The following is a 23453-nucleotide window of genomic DNA, read 5'->3' on the forward strand; positions in this document are numbered from 1 at the left end:
ACAGTACTGCATAGGAATGCTCAATGACCGGTCTGATGACGTGCAGTAATAGTCACTCCCTTGATTTTTGTTGTTTCGAATTAGAGCATGCAGTACTCCTACACCAGACTTCTGAACTTTGCCTGTTGAATGCAAATGTCGCGTGATGGTTAAATGGTAATCTGTCACATATATCAGCAGTCGAGACTTGCTTAATGTGGAAAATCATTCACGCCAGAACGATCTTTGTCGAAACACGAATATCTTTTTCTGGCATATTATTAACAAAAGCACTCGCTCCAAACACAGTTCAAATCTTTCTAGCTGCCTCCTCTGCATTCACTCCTCTGTTATACCAAAAGTAAACGTTGTGTTTCAGGTGTTACGCCTTTTTCCACTTGCGACTCAATTTTACAATGCTTAACTGTAGTTCATGATTTTCAAGTATGCAAAATCGAATGCTTAACTGCAAGATGATAACTAGAACTTCAAATTCGAAAATGACAGTTGATACATACACTGACAGCGTGGCGCCGCGTTCACCTGGGCGGCGCCGGATTTCAGGCGGCGGGTGGCGTCTGGCCGGTGGCCGGTAGCCGCTGCAGCGCGAGGAAACGCTCGAGCGTAAGCTGTTGTGTTCGCGGCGCAGCCACGAGCTGTCCTGGGCAGTTGTTTCTGGAATACTTGTTATTGCTGGTGGGTAGAATGTTAAGCGAATTATCTTCGATGCTCAATCAGACTCATAACTTTAGACGGAAATGTGGTAAAAAAAAAAAAAAAGGTTGGTCACTAACAGGCGACCATAAGCTTAGAATGAATGACGATTACCATCTTTTCTTTTCTTTTTTTTATTGTTCATTATTGATCGTCGTGTTTGGTCGTTGCGGACGTCGCAGGACATCCTGTTCAATTTCGGTGGTTGATCCTTCCACTCAGTTATTTTATTACAGAGGCCAACCGGCTCTCTGACCGAACACGCTGAGCTTCCGTGCCGGCTAGCACTAGACTACAGGCTCACACAATCCGAGAACATCTCGGAAGTAGACAACACTTCCTCCTAACACTTCCGCATCTTACAATGTTGCCAGATTGTGCAGATGGCAGGTCAGTTTCATTGGCTACGTTAAGTGAATACACTTGGACTTAGTCCCTGTGGCGGGCGGCCGGCTGTCAGTTTTTATGTCTAAAACTGTACGCCAATGTGTTTCATTCACATATATGTGTGGCGCTAAAGTGTGGTTATGGATAATACGTATGCTCAGATTGCGAATCTAACATCATAAGTAAAGAAAGGGAAATGAATTAGGCGTCCTTCGTCTTCCGTAACATCAAATATACTTTCGTTATTCTATCTTAAACGAACTGCGCAGAAAATCATTCACCAGAAGTAAATAACTTGTTAGCAACATCAGATGATATTAACAGCTTGCCGGCGCGGGTTAGCCGTGCTTTCAACGGCGTCATATTGCGGATCGCACGGTGCTTGCGCCGTCAGTTAGAATCCTTCCCCGGGCATGGACGTGTGATAGGTTAGGTTGGTTTAAGTAGTTCTAGGCCTAGGGGCTGATGACATAAGCAGTTTGGTCGCATAGTTTTTGGAGCCATTTTTTGACCTTTCACGTAAATTTTCTTTACATGAACGTCCGTATCTTTAGATTGCGTTGACATAGAAGCTCACTTTTTTACACAACCAAGAGTCCGGTTACCCCAAGAAGTGCGATACATTTCCGCTTATTATATCCACCCGTTCTGGAGGTAAACGGGTTTTAAGGATTGGGTAGACCGATAGACGGTCATGAAAGTGAGACTAGTAGGGTTCCGTTTTTACCGGTTTAGGTGACGAAATCCTAACAACGAAAACAGCTACGACAGTTACTGAAGATGGGGGCCGCATAAATATCATCCCCTACTCTTTATTCGAAATGTTCTAGTTACAGTCGATACATCAGCATATTAATCGTAGCTACGCTTTCGATCCAAATCACGTTTACAAGAATGCAAATAGAATCCATTTGCCTATAAAGGTGGTAATTCACATCCCAGTATTAATGCTACCGCGTTTTAAAAGTGCGAACATTCCCATTGCTAGCTAGCTTAAGTGGCACTTAGGCTAATGAACGTTTTCCGCCTGTGACGAGTCTAGTGGAGAATTCGAAACAGTGTAGAATACGTTTGGCAGCTGTGTAGCCGTTTATTTCCTCGGGTGGTGCAGAAATATACTACTTAATTTACTCTCTAATAACAGTAGTTTGCTATATCGATAAACATCCCGAATGATTGAAACATAGGCGGTGACATAAACGAAGAAAATTCATGTTTTTGAGTCCAGAAAGCTCTATGCAACAGAAACTGCAGATCATTTTGCCATTTTCATTGCGAAATTGCCGGCTTATTCACGTCTGGGTTATTAACAGAGGGCTGCCTGGGTTGTCTGCTAGCGTAGTGAAAGGAAGATCTGGTTTGTTTTCGGTTCTAATCTCGATGGAGGCAGGTAGAATATCAGTAAAGCAATTTTAAGAAATTCTCGCGCCACCAATACGTTTTATCGCTACCTTTATTCTGTACTGGCGCCCTGTGCATGTCAATATGACACTCCTGTAGACTTTCATACATGTTACTGCCTACTTTTTCCGCTTCTGTCAATAATGGAATTGACTTAAGTGTGGCACTGAATGATTTTTAACTGAATTTCGTTATGAATCTTCACGCATTGCTAAATTTGCTCACTTTCATGGGAGGTCAGCATCGGCAATCCAGTATGACTGGTCTGAACGTTGACACAGACCGTTTCGCGGCCGAATTCGGATAATATTTTGCTAATTCGTAACTATCTGGGGTTCTTTGTCTTACTAAAACTGTTATGTTATCTCGATAAGTTGAAATTCTTTTTTATTGGTACAGTTCATACCAATTAGCGTCTCTTCTTCCAGTTCTGTCTTATATTTACGTGTTGTATTTAACACACTAATCAGCATTAATATAGTCTTACAGATTATTGAAAACAGCCTAAAAAAGTTCAGATAGTTTGTGAATTTCACGCCTGAGCATAGTATGTTGGTAGCACTCCGTCGCCTTGCCTGTTATGCTGTGTAGCAGACTTTAAAGCCGTGCGGATCAGCATAACGAAAAGGCGAGAGGTCTCACTCGTTTGGTCCACGATTGTACAATTATTTTCTTCTTGTGCTCAGGACATAGAATTTCTTGAGCCTAAGGACACGACTTTCCCGCTAATTTTTTATACTTCGTGCCAGTTGACTAACTCTATCAGTCTGACAGCCTACTGATTCGGTCAAACAATCAGATTTGTTATTCATTGATTCATTCAAGTAATCTATCCAATTTTAAATCACTTCTCTGTGACTTGTCAAAAGAAGCAATCAATCCGTCATTGCCTCACCCTCGTCTGTATAATCTGTAACTATGTCCCCCGAACCTTTCAGATAGGACTCTGTGATGTCGTACTTTACGGTCATGTAATTTACATCTTCCACAACCACTGCGATATTTGTCTCTCGCAGCTGGTATTTAGATCACCGTTAAACGTTTCTGGGAGTGTCTCCTGTCTCGACAATGACCGTATAGTCTAGATTGTCAAGTTCGATATTCTTTCAGATGGTTCAAATGGCTCTGAGCACTATGGGACTTAACACCTGAGGTCATCAGTCACATAGAACTTAGTACTACTTAAACCTAACTAACCTAAGGACATCAGACACATCCATGCCCAAGGCAGGATTCGAACCTGCGACCGTAGCGGTCACGCGGTTCCAGACTGAAGTGCCACAGCGGCCGGCAGGTATTCGTTCTGGCTATTGTTTGAAAGTAACAAACTCGTAACTACTGCTGCATTCGTACTACGTGTAACCTCTCTACCTCAAGGGCGACCATATCCGTGGCAAGGGCAGGGGTGGTGCTGTGAAGGCGTGGTCCCACAACCAGTAGCTCTCAGGGGACGTAAATATCTAGTGAAGTCAGCTGTTTTTCTCTTAGGAAAGTTACTGAAGAGTCGGTATTACACATTCATTTGACAGAGATGAAAGTGGATCTTTTTAATGGCTTCTTACAAGTCACCATTCGTCTTCTAAAATATTAAAAATACTCCATGTCTCCAGGTCTTGGTCCACAACTAAAAACTTTCGTATGGGTTCCCTTAACCAACTCCAACCTGTAATTAACGACAATGAAACGTATGTTCTGTTATTGACGGAAAAGACATCAATTCCGAAGAATTTGTACCAGCAGCATTTAGGCAGTAATAGATATAACGTCAACGAAACAACTTACACTTATAACGATAGAAAACATAAAAATATATTACTGTGTTGCAGTGCTTTATTAGTCAGCTAAAATGTTGTTAGTAATCAACCGCAACTTAGCAAATCGGTAGTAATTGACGAAGTAATTTAGCTGTTAGTCCTTCTAAGAACAACATTTGTAAATCTCGATATGTTGGGTTGAAATATCACTTTACGTAACAGTCAATTCACCTGCGAGAGCTCGCTTGAGATTGCAAGAGACTGTAAAATGTTTGGAAGTTAGTTATTATGACACCGAAGGCATTGAAATATTTCAAAATCAAAAGTAATTTCCTAACCCCAACATGTAATGAGGTAAAGACGGACATATGTTATTTGTCAATATTGTTCATCGGATTTACGTTTTACGGCCTATAATGACCAAAACTCATTATTAGAAATACAACCATTTAACACGTAATACGTCACAATGAGCAGCAATTAGAACCGTTAACGTTGCAATACAAAAGCTCAAATTACGCAATACATAAATAAAAAGGTAAAATGATGTACTACTGTTGAATAATATTACGCAATGTTACTTTGCTGGAAAGATTAATTTTCATGTCTAATAAGTTTCTTTCCCAAAAATATGATGAATGTAGGTGTGTTTCAAAAACTGAACCAGGACTTTCAGTTAAATAGCGAGACTTATCTTTTCACTGAAATAGCAAAGGTTAAGATGTATTTTCTGGCTTGACGAATATTTTCTTATTGGATCTTATCGCTGTTTTAATAAAGTGTCGCTCGGTAATTATAAAATTTTGAACTCGATTTTGTTGTTCGTGGTAATAACGTAGATAAATAATTTACAATGGGTAAGAACTAAAGTTGACAAAAACTTTTTATCGATCAGTAAATGCTTTTTCTATGCTGGCTAGTCCTTCACATTTCAAAACTGTGAAATGACACAGTCTTAATTCGAAGTAGAGCTCCATTAGGTGCGATATAATAATTTGGGTAACAACAATTATTAGGCAAAAGACTCTTCTTCCATTTGAAAGCATACTTAAAGGCATTTGGCCAGACAGCACTCCTTCTCACTCAAGATTACGGAACCTCTTCTCAAATAAATATTGTACTGTAGCCCAGACCACTGACTGCACATTATTTTCACGATGCCTTGCCCAATACTTTATTTCCACGAAGGTCACACATGTATTCCGGGCGGAGTTTCACAAAACTCGCGTCCCATCACATGCTCTGCTAACTTCCGTCTCTCATTTGCGTGCGCGCTTATGCATCAGTGGTGCTTGTGCCACGCAGACAGACTTCACCCTGTATATCAAAGCAAAAATTGCGGTCGCGATACACTCAAAAGGGATCAGATCGTTTGCATCCATGTCCGAAAAAAAACATTGCATCGCTCTTCGTAACAACACAGAAACTGTAATATCGTAATTTTCATTGTCGTCATTTCATTATACAGTCGATGACTGGCCGTATTTCATAACGACTGTAGTGGCCGCGTTGTCTGCTCTTTCGGACTTTCATGAGTGGCAGAAGGAACATTGCATCGCACTGCAATAACATAACACGCTTCATACTCTTTACAAGCAGTTGGCCGCGAGTTGCAACTAGACTGCACGAATCTCTCACGCATGCTTCGCTGTTGTGGTACCTAGCGTGAAGGCAGTTTCACTCACAGAACGACCGTATTAATCATTCAGATGTCGATGTTATTTTGTCGCAGCAGTATAGATGTGAATGAAAACCTGTCAGTGTTGTACTGGGATTTGCAAAGAAATAAGTCAGGTGACAGCAATAAATATGAAATGCGTGGACGTTTATTTACCACGTTTATAACTTTTGATGACGAGAATGTGAAAAGGTGACTTCAGTTGTTAACGTTCTGAAAACACAATAACAAACAGCTGACGCATCTGTCCGCAACAGAACACTAAACAGAATGGTAAAAGAAAGTGTCAGGGTTTTAGAAACGTCAGAATTAGTTGGTTTTCTGTCCCAGAAAGCAGATATCACTAAGGAATGGATTTGACAAGGATTGTTTAAGACTCCGTGTGTTTCAAATGGATGTAAACGGTGAACAACTGGCGTCGCAAAAACGTATTACAAGTAAATTGTCTGTCGATGCAAAATAATTGAAAAGACATTGGTTTCAAATATGTTAAAAGTAATAGTGAAACAAGTGTTGCAATGGCAAGAACTGACGCAGCTACAGAACGAGCCACATTCATGAGAAAGATGCAGAAAATAAAGAAAAGAATATATTTCAACAGGGTGCTACCTTGACGAAACCTGGGTGAATAGGAAAACATGCTGAAAAGTAACATGTTACAAGCAGTTTTAAGGTTCCCAAAGGAAGAAGTTCTCGGATAATCATTGTGCATACTGGTTCTTCTTCTGCTTTTGTTGCTCGCAGAAAGCTTGTATGTAGGTGTAAGATAAAACAGGAGTGACTACCATTTGAAAGTGAACGCTGTCAGTTTCAAAGGGCGGTTCACTGAACATTTCGTGCCATAGCTTGCTCCCAAGTCGTTCACTGTGATGGGCAATGCCAGTTATCATTCAATTGTTACAAACAAGAAAAGTAAAAGCACCATAAAAGCTGATATTTTGCCCTGGCCCACAAATAAAAATTTTCGTCGCAGTATAAACCAGGTTCCTGCCGAACTCCTGCAACTCGTTAAGTTTTACAAGTCACCCGACAAAACGTACGAACCTGACTTTCTTGCACTTGAGTGTGATCACACAGCTTTGTGTTGACCGCCATACCACTGCCTGCATAATCTCACTGAATTTATTTCGAAACAGGTTCAACGTTAGGTGCCAGAAAGACCAAATATGCAAGAGAACAGACGGTTAAACATCAAGCAGTAGACTACATCTCCTCTTCAAATTGGGCAGAATGTGTGTGGTACGATGAAAAGCTTCTGAAAGAGGACTCTGATACAAAGGTGAAGATGGATATAGGTCTTGAACCTATCATCGTAAATTTATAAAATGGTTTGGATACAGACTCATATAGCAGTGACAATGGTATTGCGATGAACACTTTGGACCAAAGTTGGACAATAACGTTTCAGGTCTTCTAAACTCTCGTGGATTAAAAAGGTTTTTGTTTGCAAACATAACAGCTGAAAACAGTTATCAGGAATACGTACACTAAGAAGTATGCAGATACTCCCTTATTATGAGTGATATAATCGTAATTTTCAACCTATTGCCCAAGGAGATGCAGCTGGCTAGTTAGGTAGTTGTGAGATACAAGCATACTGCTTTGTGTACTGTGCCCTAGTAACTCGTCGGAAAGCGGCCGGAAAAATTCCTAATTAACTCTGATAGTTTCACAGGTAACCCTCTCTCATTCTCAGGGAACAAAATGAAATAGGTCTCGAAATGACAGCAAGGATTACCTGTCGAGATATCGGTGCATTTCCTCTGGTTAAATATATTTGGTTGTCTGCTCGCTATATGGATCACAAATACAGTTTCTCACTGCCATGTCGAATAGTTTCACTACAATGGTCGTTGACAGCAAAATGTATGAATACGAACCGACGATTTACTCGGTAGTCCTTTGCATTAGTGATTTATCCATAATGATTTACACTTAACTAAAGTCAAGCACACCCACAAAGACGCAGTTAAAAAAACACATTTTCGAAAATTCTATGGAGCAGAACCAGCAGTCAAGCAAAAATAAAGATTTCGGTTTTATTTCGTATCATATTTTAAGTTATAATCCAGTCCAATTCGCACCATTATGACAAATTTTGAAACCAGTTTCGATGACCTTGTCGTAAGACGATTGTCATTTTGAGAGGAAATGTGCATGACGTCTTCACAAATCTGCATCAACTTTTCTAGCCTACCGACGTGAAACAGAAACTGTAGAGCACTGGACGCAATGTCGCCAACACTTATCTCGTGTAGACGACGTTCCGAAATTGATTTTTAAATTTATCATTGCTTGCTTGCTCTCTGCCGCCACGCTTACACAGACCTCACTCCACCGTGCTTCCCTACCGCTCCGCCAGTATGCAGAGCAATGTCTTCCTACATGGCGCCGAGTATAGTCAAGTCCACCATTGGCGCTACTGGCATTCTTAGCTTCTAATGGGCGCACACGCACACACACACACAGACACACACACACACACACATACATCACCTTTATGGAGCCGAGCTTCTTTGCGGTGTTTTTCAGGTGGCCTTGCTAAAGAGGAGCTGATTATATATTGTTATTCCTTTTGACCCCCCCATGAACCATGGACCTTGCCGTTGGTGGGGAGGCTTGCATGCCTCAACGATACAGATAGCCGTACCGTAGGTGCAACCGCAACAGAAAGATATCTATTGAGAGGCCAGACAAACGTATGGTTCCTAAAGAGGGGCAGCAGCCTTTTCGGTAGTTGCAGGGGCAACAGTCTGGATGATTGACTGATCTGGCCTTGTAACAATAACCGAAACGGCCTTGCTGTTCTGGTACTGCGAACAGCTGAAAGCAAGGGGAAACTACAGCTGTAATATTTCCCAAGAGCATGCAGCTGTACTGTTTGATTAAATGATGATTGCGTCCTCTTGGGTAAAATATTCTGGAGGTAAAATAGTCCCCCTTTCGGATCTCCGGGCGGGGACTACTCAACAGGACGTCGTTATCAGGAGAAAGAAAACAACTGGCGTTCTATGGATCGGAGTGTGGAATGTCAGAAGCCTTAATCAGGCAGGTAGGTTAGAAAATTTAATAAAGGGTAACGGATAGGTTAAAGTTAGATATAGTGGGAATTAGTGAAGTTCGGTGGCGGGAGGAACAAGACTTTTGGTCAGGTGAATGCAGGGTTAGAAATACAAAATGAAATAGGGGTAATGCAGGAGTAGGTTTAATAATGATTAAAAATAGGAGTATGGGTAAGCTACTACAAACAACATAGTGAACGCACTATTGTGGCCAAGATAGACACGAAGCCCATGCCTACTACAGTAGAACAACTTTATATGCCAGCTAGCTCTGCAGAAGACGAAGAAATTGGTGAAATGTATGATGAGATAAAAGAAAGTATTCAGGTAGTGAAGGGAGACGAAAATTTAATAGTCATGGGTGACTGGAATTGAAGAGTAGGACAAGGGAGAGAAGGAAACATAGTAGGTGAATATGGATTGGGGCTAAGAAGTGAAAGAGGAGGTCGCCTGGTAGAATTTTACGCAGAGCATAACTTAATCATAGCTAACACTTGGTTCAAGAATCATGAAAGGAGGTTGTATACATGGAAGAACCCTGAAGATACTAAAAGGTATCAGATAGATTATATAATGTTAAGACAGAGATTTAGGAACTACGTTTTAAATTGTAAGACATTCCTAGGGGCCGATGTGGACTCTGACCACAATCTATTGGTTATGAACTGTAGATTAAACCTAAAGAAACTGCAAAAGGGGGGAATTTAAGGAGATGGGACCTGGATAAACTGACCAAACCAGAGGTTGTACATAGTTTCAGGTAGAGCATAAGGGAACAACTGACAAGAATACACTAGAAAAAGATTGAGTAGCTTTGAGGGATGAAATAGTGAAAACAGCAGCGGATCAAATTGGTAAATAGACGAGGGCTAGTAGAAACCCTTGGGTAACACAAGAAACATTGATTTTAATTGATGAAAGGAGAAAATATCAAAATGCAGTAAATGAAGCAGGCAAAAACGAATACAAACGTCTCAAAAATGATATCGACAGGAAGTTCAAAATGGCTAAGCAGGGATGGCTAGAGGACAAATGTAAGGATGTAGAGGCTTATCTCTCTAGGGGTAAGAATATACTGCCTACAGGAAAATTAGGGAGACCTTTCGAGAAAGGTGAACCACTTGCATGAATATCAGCAGCTTTGATGGAAACCCAGTTCTAAACAAAGAAGGGAAAGTAGTAAGGTGGAAGGAGTATAAAGAGGGTCTATACAAGGGCGATGTTCTTGAGGACAATATTATGGAAATGGAGAGGATGTAGATGAAGATGAAATGGGAGATATGATACTGTGTGAACAGTTTGACAGAGCACTGAGAGACCTGAGTCGAAACAAGGCCCCCGGAGTAGACAACATTCCGTTAGAACTACTGACAGCCTTGGGTGAGCCAGTCCTGACAAAACTCTACCATCTGCTGAGCAAGATGTATGAGACAGGCGAAATACCCTCAGACTTCAAGAAGAATATGATAATTATAATCCCAAAGAAAGCAGGTGTTGACAGATGTGAAAATTATCGAAGTATCAGTTTAATAAGTCACAGCTGCAAAATACTCACGCGAATTCATTACAGACGAATGGAAAACCTGGAAGAAGCCGACCTGGGGGAAGATCAGTTTGGATTCCATAGAAATGTTGGAACATGTGAGACAATAGAGACCCTACGACTTATCTTAGAAGAAAGATTAAGGAAAGGCAAACCTACTTTTCTAGCATTTGTAGACTTAGAGAAAGCTTTTGACAATGTTGACTGGAATACTCTCTTTCAAATTCTGAAGGTGGAAGGGGTAAAATACAGGGAGCAAAAGGCTATTTACAATTTGTACAGAAAGCAGATGGCAGTCATACGAGTCGAGGGGTATGAAAGGGAAGCTCTGGTTGGGAATGGAGTGAGACAGGGTTGCAGCCTCTCTCCGATGTTATTCAATCTGTATATTGAGCAAGCAATAAAGGAAACAAAAGAAAAATTCGGAGTAGGTATTAATATCCATGGAGAAGAAATAAAAACTGTGAGATTCGCCGATAACATTGTAATTCTGTGAGAGACAGCAAAGGACTTGGAAGAGCAGTTGAACGGAATTGACAGTGTCTTGAAAGGAGGGTATATGATGAACATCAACAAAAGCATAAGGAGGATAATGGAATGTAGTCGAAATAAGTTGGGTGATGCTGAGGGAATTAGATTAGGAAATGAGACACTTAAAGTCGTAAAGGAGTTTTGCTATTTGACGAGCAAAATAACTGGTGATGGTCGAAGTAGAGAGGATATAAAATGTAGACTGGCAATGGCAAGGAAAGCATTTCTGAAGAAGAGACTTTGTTAACATCGAGTATAGATTTAAATGTCAGGAAGTCGTTTCTGAAAGTATTTGTATGGAGTGTAGCCATGTATGGATGTGAAACGTTGACAATGAATAGTTTAGACAAGAAGAGAATAGAAGCTTTCGAATTGTGGTGCTACAGAAGAATGCTGAAGATTAGATGGGTAAATCACATAACTAATGAGGAGGTATTGAATAGAACTGGGGAGAAGAGGAGCTTGTGGCACAACTTGACTAGAAGAAGGGATCGGTTGGTAGGACATGTTCTGAGACATCGAGGGATCACCAATTTAGTATTGGAGGACAGCGTGGAGGGTAAAAATCGTAGAGGGAGACAAAGAGATGAATACACTAAGCAGATTCAGAAGGATGTAGGCTGTAGTAGATACTGGGAGACGAAGAAGCTTGCACCGGGTAGAGTAGCATGGAGAGCTGCATCAAACCAGGCTTAGGACTGAAGACCACAACAACAACAACATTCCTTTTGAAACCTATATATCAACCTTGCTGCTAAACAAGCATTTAAAACTGTAATTGAAGTGCGTTATATTCGTTCTTTTATTTGTTTTAAAACTGCTTTGATAATTGTAGCTGCTTAAGACACAAAGGAATTACAGATTTATTTTGATCAGTGGGGAAAGTTCAAAATCTATGGGGGACTGGGATACACATGTGTGTCTCCTGCTTAGTAAGTAGATGCTCAGATGACTGAGCCATCCGGATAAGTGGTCACTGCAACACGGTGGACTACCCTAGCACGCCTCCAGGCAGACCAAAATTCTCACCTTATCCTCACTCTACTAACGTAGTGCCCCTTGCCCATTATCGTCATTACTCGTGGCTATTTGCCGATTCCCGTAGGAGTTCGAGCCTGGTGTGCATGAGCACTGAAGAGATCATTGGCTGTCCTCGCCTTAATTTTATACGTGTGGCCTTTATTCCTTTGGACATGTCTGAAAGAACAGACATCACGTATATGTAACTCCTTAGTAAGTTGTATCCACAATGGTCAAGTTCGTAAAAACTCTTTTTATTTAATGTCAGCTGATTGTTCGTGTAAAAGGCTTGGCTTAATCTACACTCCTGGAAATTGAAATAAGAACACCGTGAATTCATTGTCCCAGGAAGGGGAAACTTTATTGACACATTCCTGGGGTCAGATACATCACATGATCACACTGACAGAACCACGGGCACACAGACACAGGCAACAGAGCATGCACAATGTCGGCACTAGTACAGTGTATATCCACCTTTCGCAGCAATGCAGGCTGCTATTCTCCCATGGAGACGATCGTAGAGATGCTGGATGTAGTCCTGTGGAACGGCTTGCCATGCCATTTCCACCTGGCGCCTCAGTTGGACCAGCGTTCGTGCTGAACGTGCAGACCGCGTGAGACGACGCTTCATCCAGTCCCAAACATGCTCAGTGGGGGACAGATCCGGAGATCTTGCTGGCCAGGGTAGTTGACTTACACCTTCTAGAGCACGTTGGGTGGCACGGGATACATGCGGACGTGCATTGTCCTGTTGGAACAGCAAGTTCCCTTGCCGATCTAGGAATGGTAGCACGATGGGTTCGATGAAGGTTTGGATGTACCGTGCACTATTCAGTGTCCCCTCGACGATCACCAGTGGTGTACGGCCAGTGTAGGAGATCGCTCCCCACACCATGATGCCGGGTATAGGCCCTGTGTGCCTCGGTTGTATGCAGTCCTGATTGTGGCGCTCACCTGCACGGCGCCAAACACGCATACGACCATCATTGGCACCAAGGCAGAAGCGACTCTCATCGCTGAAGACGACACGTCTCCATTCGTCCCTCCATTCACGCCTGTCGCGACACCACTGGAGGCGGGCTGCACGATGTTGGGGCGTGAGCGGAAGATGGCCTAACGGTGTGCGGGACCGTAGCCCAGCTTCATGGAGACGGTTGCGAATGGTCCTCGCCGATACCCCAGGAGCAACAGTGTCCCTAATTTCCTGGGAAGTGGCGGTGTGGTCCCCTACGGCACTGCGTAGGATCCTACGGTCTTGGCGTGCATCCGTGCGTCGCTGCGGTCCGGTCCCAGGTCGACGGGCACGTGCACCTTCCGCCGACCACTGGCGACAACATCAATGTACTGAGGAGACCTCACGGCCCACGTGTTGAGCAATTCGGCTGTACGTCCACCCGGCCTCCCGCATGCCCACTATACGCCCTCTCTCAAAATCCGTCAACTGCACATACGGTTCACGTCCACGGTGTCGCGGCATGTTACCAGTGTTAAAGACTGCGATGGAGCTCCGTATGCCACGGCAAACTGGCTGACACTGAAGGCGGTGGTGCACAAATGCTGCGCAGCTAGAGCCATTCGACGGCCAACACCGCGGTTTCTGGTGTGTCCGCTGTGCCGTGCGTGTGATCATTGCTTGTACAGCCCTCTCGCAGTGTCCGGAGCAAGTATGGTGGGTCTGACACACCGGTGTCAATGTGTTCTTTTTTCCATTTCCAGGAGCGTATATCTAATTAGCTGGATTTTTTTATTGCTTTCTTTTTTTTTTTTTTTTTAATATCGTGCCAAATTTCCGCTATGGCAACCTCTAGAACATAAAATAAATTACTGTATTAAACCCAAATCTGCTGGAGCCCAGTATGTGCTGCTGCCCTGCTCCAAGCATTGCTATCATCGTAAATCGGCAGAACCATATCAGTGGAATCATTAGCGTGGTTGCACGATGCTATCGTAGGAAACTAAACGAGTTGAGTTTAATTGCTTGGTATTGTTCTTCGTGCTGTTCGTGTTGTACTGTCAAACATGGATACTTGAGAAGTGACTGGCATCTGCCATTTAAAAGAGGTATCTCCCCAGTAAGGACTAGGATGAGGTGCCAGGCCACTGAGTGAAGCTACATGGAATTATCGCAGACAGTGCGGGGTGTTTTGGAGTGCCAGTTACAACTGAGTAAACAGCATGTAAGCGAGGTAGGTGTGGCTGGCAACCTTCAATCCGATACCCTCTCCACAGCCGAATCCAGTATTGAGTTTTTGGCTGACAACTGTCTTTCCTGTAAGCAAATATTACGTATTCAGGCTCAGTTAAGCCACTCGACTAATCATGTGCAAGATTTGTTTCAGATTAAGGTGGACAGGGAACAAATTCCAATTCAAATAAAATTGCAGGGTAGTCTGATGGAACTTTGTATCTTGATCTATGGTTCGTATTTGTAGGTAAGATCGGAAAACGGTGTTAATGTACATCTAGAGCGCAGGGTTGCCATGGAAGGTGGTGACATTGATGTGTGGCGTTGCTATAATAAGCTTTTCAACCCGATGGCAAAGATGCTACAGGGAGTAGAATTTTTGCTAATTGAATCGACTAAGGAGATGGAGCACTTTTTGTGTTTAACGCTTAGGTTACAGCATTAAGCTAATGTCCTCCAATTTTCGCACCTTCTGATATTACAGCTGATTCATCCTCTCTCGGGGGGCCGACTGAATGGCCTTGTTCAGCTAATTATCTGTGAGCAGGGCTGCCTTGCAGGATTTCATAGGATAACTGTTCATCAAAACCTCTCCAGCAGATGTGAGAAGCAGTTAACAGGTAAGTTCAAAGACGGAATGAAAGTTTTGTTCATTACGTGGAGGATATCAGACGAGCTATTCTTGAGCTATGTTTGGAAATTACAGAAAGTGACACTGATAACAATAATTTGGATCTATTGTAGCAAGTCCAATGAATCTGGGGACGAAACGAAACGGGAAAATCTTGGGGCGGAACGAAACAGGTAAGGTTCTTTTCCTTCTGGGTCGGGTGTAAGCCTTATCATTGTAAATTTCGGCGAAGCAGTCAAGAACTGCTGATGGTATTAGCGACGTTGTGGGCCGCCGAGGTGTTGCAACAAGACGATCGGAATGACCTGTGGCCTCACCTCAATTTGCACTGCTCTCAAACACAAATGTGTGTGTAGCTTATTGGATTTAGGAAGTAGTTGTTGTTTAATCGATTGTCATCGGTACCAAAGCCATACTTCTGTTTTTAAGTTCTCTCCATTTAGAATCGGTTAATCAGAATTGTCTCATAGTGAATGGGGAAATTTTGTGGTTAGCTAGGCAAGGTGTGGGTTGAAGTAAAAATTTAGGACATGGTTTAGCCATTAGAACTCCTCATTGCTAGGGGCTTCACTTCAAGCGTTATTTTCAGTTTTGATTTTATAGTCAAGACGCAATATGGATAGTATTACGTTGGAAAAAAGTTATTGTCTTTAAATTTCGGATGGAGAAGAAGTATAGTATGTCTAAGAATAAGTGGGACGGTAGTACACTAATGACCATTAAAATTGCTACACCACGAAGATGATGTGCTACAGACGCGAAATTTAACCGACAGAAAGAAGATGCTGTGGATATGCAAATGATTAGCTTTTCAGAGCATTCACACAAGGTTGGCGCCAGTGGCGACACCTACAACTTGCTGACATGAGGAATGTTTCCAACTAATTTCTCACACACACACAGCAGTTGACCGGCGGTGCCTGGTGAAACGTTGTTGTGATGCCTCGTGTAAGGAGGAGAAATACGTACCATCACGTTTCCGACTTTGGTAAAGGTCGGATTGTAGCCTACCACGACTGCGGTTTATCGTATCGCGACATTGCTGCTCGCGTTGGTCGAGATTCAATGACTGTTAGCAGAATATGGAATAGGTGGGTTCAGGAAGGTAATACGGAACGCCGTGCTGGATCCCAACGGCCTCGTATCACTAGCAGTCGAGATGACAGGCATCTTATCCGCATGGCTGCAACGGATCGTGGAGCCACGTCTCGATCCCTGAGTCAACAGACGGGGGCGTTTGCAAGACAACAACCACCTGCACGAACAGTTCGACGACGTTTGCAGCAGCATGGACTATCAGCTCGGAGACCATGGCTGCGGTTACCCTTGACGCTGCATCACAGACAGGTGCGCCTGCGATGGTGCACTCGACGACGAACCTGGGTGCATGAATGGCAAAACGTCGTTTTTTCGGATGAATCCAGGTTCTGTTTACAGCATCATGATGGTCGCATCCGTGTTTGGCGACATCGCGGTGAACGCACATTGGAAGCTTGTATTCGTCATCGCCATACTGGCGTATCACCCGGCGTGATGGTGTGGGGTGCCATTGGTTACACGTCTCGGTCACCTCTTGTTCGCATTGACGGCACTTTGAACAGTGGCCGTTACATTTCGGATGTGTTACGACCCGTGGCTCTATCCTTCATTCGATCCATGCGAAACCCTACATTTCAGCAGGATAATGCACGACCGCATATTGCAGGTCCTGTACGGGCCTTTCTGGATACAGAAAAAAACGTCTCGTCAATGGTGGCCGAGCAACTGGCTCGTCACAATACGCCAGTCCCTACACTCGATGACCTGTGGTATCGTGTTGAAGCTGCGTGGGCAGCTGTACCCGTACACGCCATCTAAGCTCTGTTTGACTCAATGCCCAGGCGTATCAAGGCCGTTATTACGGCCAGAGGTGGTTGTTCTCGATACTGATTTCTCAGGATCTATGCACCCAAATTGCGTGAAAATGTAATGACATGTCAGTTCTAGTATAATATGTTTGTCCAATGAATACCCGTTTATCATCTAAATTTCTTCTTGGTGTAGCAATTTTAATGGCCAGTAGTGTATTAATGCAGCGGAAGATGTAGGGAAAAAATTGGAAGTAGACAATGTGAAGTCACAGAAATGCTAAATTTGTCTGATGAATTCCCTGATATTTCGCCAGATCGGTTGGACATCACTAACAAGTTCGAATATGACTTGCAGCTAACGCGTGAGGTTTCAGTTGCAGCATTCGCCCTAGCGACTGTCTCCGTCTGAGATGTTGGAGTTGACACCGATTATCAATACGTTGCTAGAGGATGGAGTTACTACACATTCCAGTTTCCATATGTGGCTCGTATGTTTTTAGTTCCTAAACGAGAAGGCGCGGGATACCGACTGGCGGTAGATAATCTGGTTCAAATGGCTGTAAGCACTATGGGACTCAATATCTGAGGTCATCAGTCGACTAGACAAAGAACTACTTAAACCTAACTAAGCTAAGGACATCACACACATCCATGCCCGAGGCAGGATTCGAACCTACGACCGTAGCAGCAGCGCGGATCCGGGCTGATGCGCCTAGAACAGGTCGACCACAGCGGCCGGCAGATAATCTGGTTTCGAAGCTGAAGGTTATATTATAATCAGCATTTCTGTTACTTGGCATCCACAACTGCTTTACGTGGTTCATGACAGACTTTTATTTCCTAGCACCAGGTTTGTATGAGGCTTATTGTCAAATAATTTTAACTGAAAAATATAAGGCCAAGAGAGACATGTACTGATCTGAATCTGTGTCTGATTTCCAGTGTCCCGTTTGACTCAGCAACTGGCGCGGTTTTGCTTTCCTCCTTATCGGATTTCTTCTTGGGAGATTTAAAATTTCAGTGTGTTTATAATTATTTAGACAATGCTGTCGTTTACAGTCCGACCTTATCAAAGCTTCTGCACCACTTAGGACAGGCTTTGGAGCGCCTAAGGAAGGCCGGTCCTATAGTAAAGCCCAGTGAGGTTGATTTAGCATTTGCAGGTATATATTTTCTGGACCCATGGTTTTGACCCAAAGGATTAAAGTCGATGAAGGGGAAACTGACGTCATACGTGATGAGCCACATCAAAAAGACTAAAAGAGAAGAACCCGATTTATCAGAATAAGTAATTTCTTTCGCAAGTACATCCACAGGATTGCACAGATAACCGTGCCGCTAAATCCATTTCATAATGGAGGTGATGCTTTTTGCTGGTCCAAGAGCCAGCAGGCGACCTTCGAGGCATTAGAGTTAGCTTTAAGTAACGGAGCAGTCCTAGTAGTCCTAGATAATGAGAAGGAATCTATTCTTCAAACTGCCGAATCGCTGTGGTTCTGCTTGAGGAATAAGAGGGAGAACGCATTTGTGTTTAAGTTTTCAGTGAGGCATATAAAAGTTTCTGATAAATAAGAGGTGGACACTAAATCGAATGTTTGAGACTGAAAAAATTATCGATGGGGTACCAGGGACCAGATAACGGGTTGTTACTGAAAGCTGCTATCCTAACGGAGATCCACTCTGTGTCTGAAAATTTACATGGAAAACAGGAAGAGGATGATTTTGTGGCGTATTAAAAGGCAGCTGAGAGATGGCGACTCAACAAGTGGATACCAGAACATTAGAGGGCTCTTGTGCTATTGTACCCACCATGACGGGGGTAAAAGATTTGTGTAACCGAGCTACTGGTACCAGCATTCTCTCCGTTTTTTCGTCGATAACTGTGTGCGGACACACTTAGAGACTTACAAAGCTATTCAAACATTCATGCGTGAGAAAATTAGAAAATTAGTTGCAGACTGCTCAGAATGCAAGGAGGCAAAGCTGGATCTGAATACCTGTAGATTTTTTTGAGCTCTAAACAGATAAGACACTCAAGGAAAAACTGTTCGTGACTAATAGTGGCCGCTTTCCAGGCCAAGTAGTAGAAGTGAATGTATCTTCGATTTGGAAGACAACTTTAGCTGTTTTCATTTATTAATCCCTAGCAGGGGAATGAACATTACTATTGAAGATAGGGACTGACCATTATTATTAAAGACCTGGAAGATCTGTATTCCTCTTCTGTTCGGCCAAGGGTGCTAGTAAATGAGGACCCTGCATTTACATCAAGGGAGGTTTGCTAGTTTTGTTTCGAAAATGCGAAATCTGTTGATACAACATTTTACGCTACCCACAATCCTCGTAAATTATAATCGACACTAGTCATATTCCATGACAAATAGCAAACAAATTAGGACACACCTTATGGGGTGGCTCAAATTTGCCCTGAATTCGGAAGTCCATAAGGGCAAAAAGAAAAAAAAACCGCTGGCAAATTGATGTACGAGTTTCCGCTTAACTCACCATTAGAAAATTTATGGCATACCATTGATTTGTTGCCAGAGAAATATGATAGCATAATGTTTAATGACAACTGGTTTAGGGCACTCATAAATATTTCGCTTGCACAACGAAGAGAGGAGAGAGGTAGTTACTTAGTTTCTGTATTCTGGTTAGATTCCAGAAGTCTATTAACGTAAAGTACCAACCATCTGCTCACTGCTGTTACATAAACTGGTGATATTTCTACGTTCGTACTGCTAAGCCCAGTTTAATGACAAGCACAGCTTAACTAGTAAGTAATCTTAGCATGCATTTTATTTTTTAATGTCCATCCAGTGGTTATGGTTCATGTGTACTGATGGGTAAAGCATGTGTGTAACGCTCCTTTCTGTATGTTGTAGTCAAGTTGCCCATTGGCACTAGTGGTATTCGTAACTTGCAAGGCCCACGCATCTTTATGGAGCCGCTCTTCTTTGGTGTCTTGGTTGGCTGTTCTTGTTACAGTGGAGCTGAAGGTGAATAGTTATTACTTATGAACTCTGCCTGTCAACCCGGTTAGTAACCAAATACTTACACTGAGGTGACAAAAGCCATGGGACAACGATACATACACACACAGATGGTGGCAGTATCGCGTATACAAGGCACAAAAGGTACTGGAGGAACTATCATTTAATCACGTGAAAAGTTTCAGACGTGATTGTGGCCGCACATTGGGAATTAATGGACTTTGAACGCGCAATGGTAGCTGGAACTAGACGCATGTGATATTCCATTTCAGAAATCTTTAGGGAATTCGGAATTCCGAGATCGATAGCGTCAAGAGAGAGCCGAGAATACCATATCCCACCAAAGAGAATACAACATCTCACCAAAGACAACACAGTGCCACATCGCATTCACTTGACGACCGAGAGCAGCGGCATTTGAGTAGAGGTGTCACTGCTAACAGACAGGCAACTCTACGTTAAATAACCGTAGAAATCGATGTGGGACGTAAGAAGAACGCATCCGTAATGACAGTGTGGCGAAATTTGGTGTAATTTGGGATGTGGCAGCAGACGACCAATGAGAGTGCCTTTGCTAACAGCACGACATCGCCTGCAACGCCGCCCTTGGGCTCGTGACCATATTGGTTGGACGCTTGACGGCTGGAGAACAGTGGCTTGGTCAGATGAGTTCGATTTCAGATGGCAGGATTCGAGTGTGGCCCAAACCCCACGAAACCATAGATTATAGTTGCCAACATGGCCCTGTGCAAGCTGCTGGTGGCTCCATAACGGTGCTCGTTGAATTTGCAAGGAATGGATTGGGTCCTCTGGTCCAACTGAACTTATGCTTGACTCGTGCACTTCATGTTCCCAAAAAACGATGAAATTTTTGTGGAGAACAATGTGCCATGTCACCGAGTCATAGTTTTTTGCTATTAGTTTCAAGAATATTTTGGACAATTTCAGAGAATGATTAGGTCACTCATCGAACTCTTATGGCACACAATCAAGAGCTCAATTCGTGGACAAAATCCTCCACCGGGACACTTTCGCAATTATGGGTATATATAGAGTTATCACGGCTGAATTTTTCTGAAGACGACTTCCAAAGACTTGTTGAGTCTATATCACGCAAAGTTACTTCACTACTCTAAGCAAAACGAGGTCGCATGACTTTCGTTACCTTAGTGTAAAACTGTAACAGATGTGTGTTACTTTATTATTTTCTTTATTTTAACACTGCTTTGATAACAGCAATTGCTTAGTTCAAGCTGCAACCTGGAGGTTGAAGATCTTTAATTTACTTTTAATTTCAGTTCATGGTTGGGTCAGAGTGCTTCATTTCGACAGTCTTAAATTAACTTGAATATGTTTTTAAGGACAGTGATATATGGAAAGCACTACACTTCCTATGTTCTAGAGGACTAATTTATTGCATTAACTAATTTTCATCTGACAATATTATGATGACTTTGTAATCCATAAACCGATTAACGCAATAAATTAATCTTGTGGTACATTAGCAACATAGTGCTTTTCATCTAGTATAGTTTTCTACGAAGAACCAACGGAAAAATCAGTTAACAGATTGCGCCAAATTTCATTTGTGCAGACCTTTGGGAAATAATAATAATAATAAAAAAAGAAAATGCATCACACCTTACTCTAATAGAGCCCAGAACCCACCGCTCCCTTGCTCCATGCAGCTGCTACCATGGTAATTCTCCAAACCATATCACTTGGTTTACTATAGATTCTCAGAGTTCCTGTATTTTGCCTGGTTTACGAATAGTATAACGAGTTTTGTTAATATCTGTACAATCAGATGACAAAGCCCTTCAGTTGAAAGGATACTCGAGATTCTTTTAATCTCTTTTTATTAATCGCATGAAATTAATATATCAAAAGGCAAAGAAAAACAATATTTAGCCGTGTACGAGTCATTTTAGAGATAAACAGAAATGTCATTAAGATGCCAGTAAGATTATTAAATATTAAGATTATACAGCCGTCACACAAAAGATTATCTCATTTGTAAAATGACTTTAAGAATTGCCACGTGATATTTACAAAAACGTTAGAATATGGTGCATAAAGATCTTAAACACTGCAACAATTTACTATTGTTTATAGAACCTCTGTAATCTTTAACTACTATGACTCAAGATGTACTTTATGTATGTACTAAATTGTAAATACTTTAACTCATTCAAGTTTAGGGATGTTAGAATGTAATATAAAAGATGGACGGAAGTTCGATCATAAAGAAAGAGCTTAGGAGCGAATGTAAAAGGTAAATAAGCGCGCTTTAACTCGTCAAGTCTCCATGTGGCGAGGACTCAGTGGCTAGCCTACGAAGAGCCTACATTCCGACTGCTTGCTGAGACACATAATTCTGGTAGAATGAGTGAAAAGAGTTTCAGATGAGAATTACCAGCCGCTGTACCGTATCTCCTTTGATTTGTTCTGAAATTTGTTCTACCTACGACAAGATGAAACTTACAGAGCAATTTACGTCAAGAGCGATGATTGCATCACGTAACGTTGTTGTGTAGCCACAGAGGATAATCTCTGCATCTGTGTTCAGGCAAAGTAATGTTTAGTTTGGTACATTACTGCACGGAACAGTGTTTACTGAAGTTAACATACTGTACGTGCCTAATCCCAACTGTGTGTCAGGAAGCTTGTTTTTCCTGATTCACTGACATTGTCAGCCGCCTATTCCAAGTCCAAGAACAGTTATAGTATCAAAAGAAAGTGAATGCTTTGACAGGAATAATCAAAATAATTGAACATAATTTTGTGGTTTTGAAGTTGGTCTTTTGCTAAAACATACCACGTGATAGTCAAAGATCGTAATGTTAGTTAATATTTAAATGCTATTTACTAAACGTTAAACACAAAGAAAATCTTTTTTGAATTACTCAAATTAGTTTCACAGAATCAGAAGTGTTGATAATGAATTGTTGTTACTAACTAAATTCTAGGACATAACAGTTTAAAGGCACAGAACGTACCTAATTTTATAAGATATATGTAACTAGTGCTTTTGTGTAGTTATCGCCATTGTTAGACTTTGGAAGTGTTGATCAAAAACCCAATTCGGAGGCAAAACAGTTTGAGCCCATCCATTACCCGCTCTGTGTTATTCAAAGTTTTAGTACTTCTTTAGTGAAGTTTTGTGCACGGGACAATTATTATTCTTAAAGTGTTGGTGGTCTTGTGTGTTTTTGCAAATTACCAGACTACACAGATCCATAAACCAAGCATAATAATACTGCGTGTAATTCATGAGTTCGTGAATAGAGAGTGATTGTAATTGGTTCTCATGTTAGTTATTAGTAACCTTTGGCAACTATCTCAAAGTTACTGTTTATAAGTGGGGCAATTTCTGGGCCAAGCTGTGTCAAACTGATTTCCCCAGTTAAGTGGCCTACAGCTATTATCAATTTTATAACGCGGTAAAGCAATCGGTGTACGTCAGTATGAAGTAGCAGCTACCATTATACGAGTACTTAAGCAGGAAATGGTATAATTAATTAATGACCACATTACCAGTATAGCTGTTGTTGACACATCTGTCTGATAAAAGAGTTCTTATTGAAGCAAAGTTTAATTAAGGAGTTATATTATCATTTGCTGTACATTTGGCTGCAATTAGTTTTGCCTAAATTAGGCTGACGACCGTCATTGTTTTACGTTATCACATACTTATACTCCGTGATAACAGATTGTTGGTT

This window comes from Schistocerca americana, chromosome 7 (assembly GCF_021461395.2).
Source record: "Schistocerca americana isolate TAMUIC-IGC-003095 chromosome 7, iqSchAmer2.1, whole genome shotgun sequence".
NCBI lineage: Eukaryota > Metazoa > Arthropoda > Insecta > Orthoptera > Acrididae > Schistocerca > Schistocerca americana.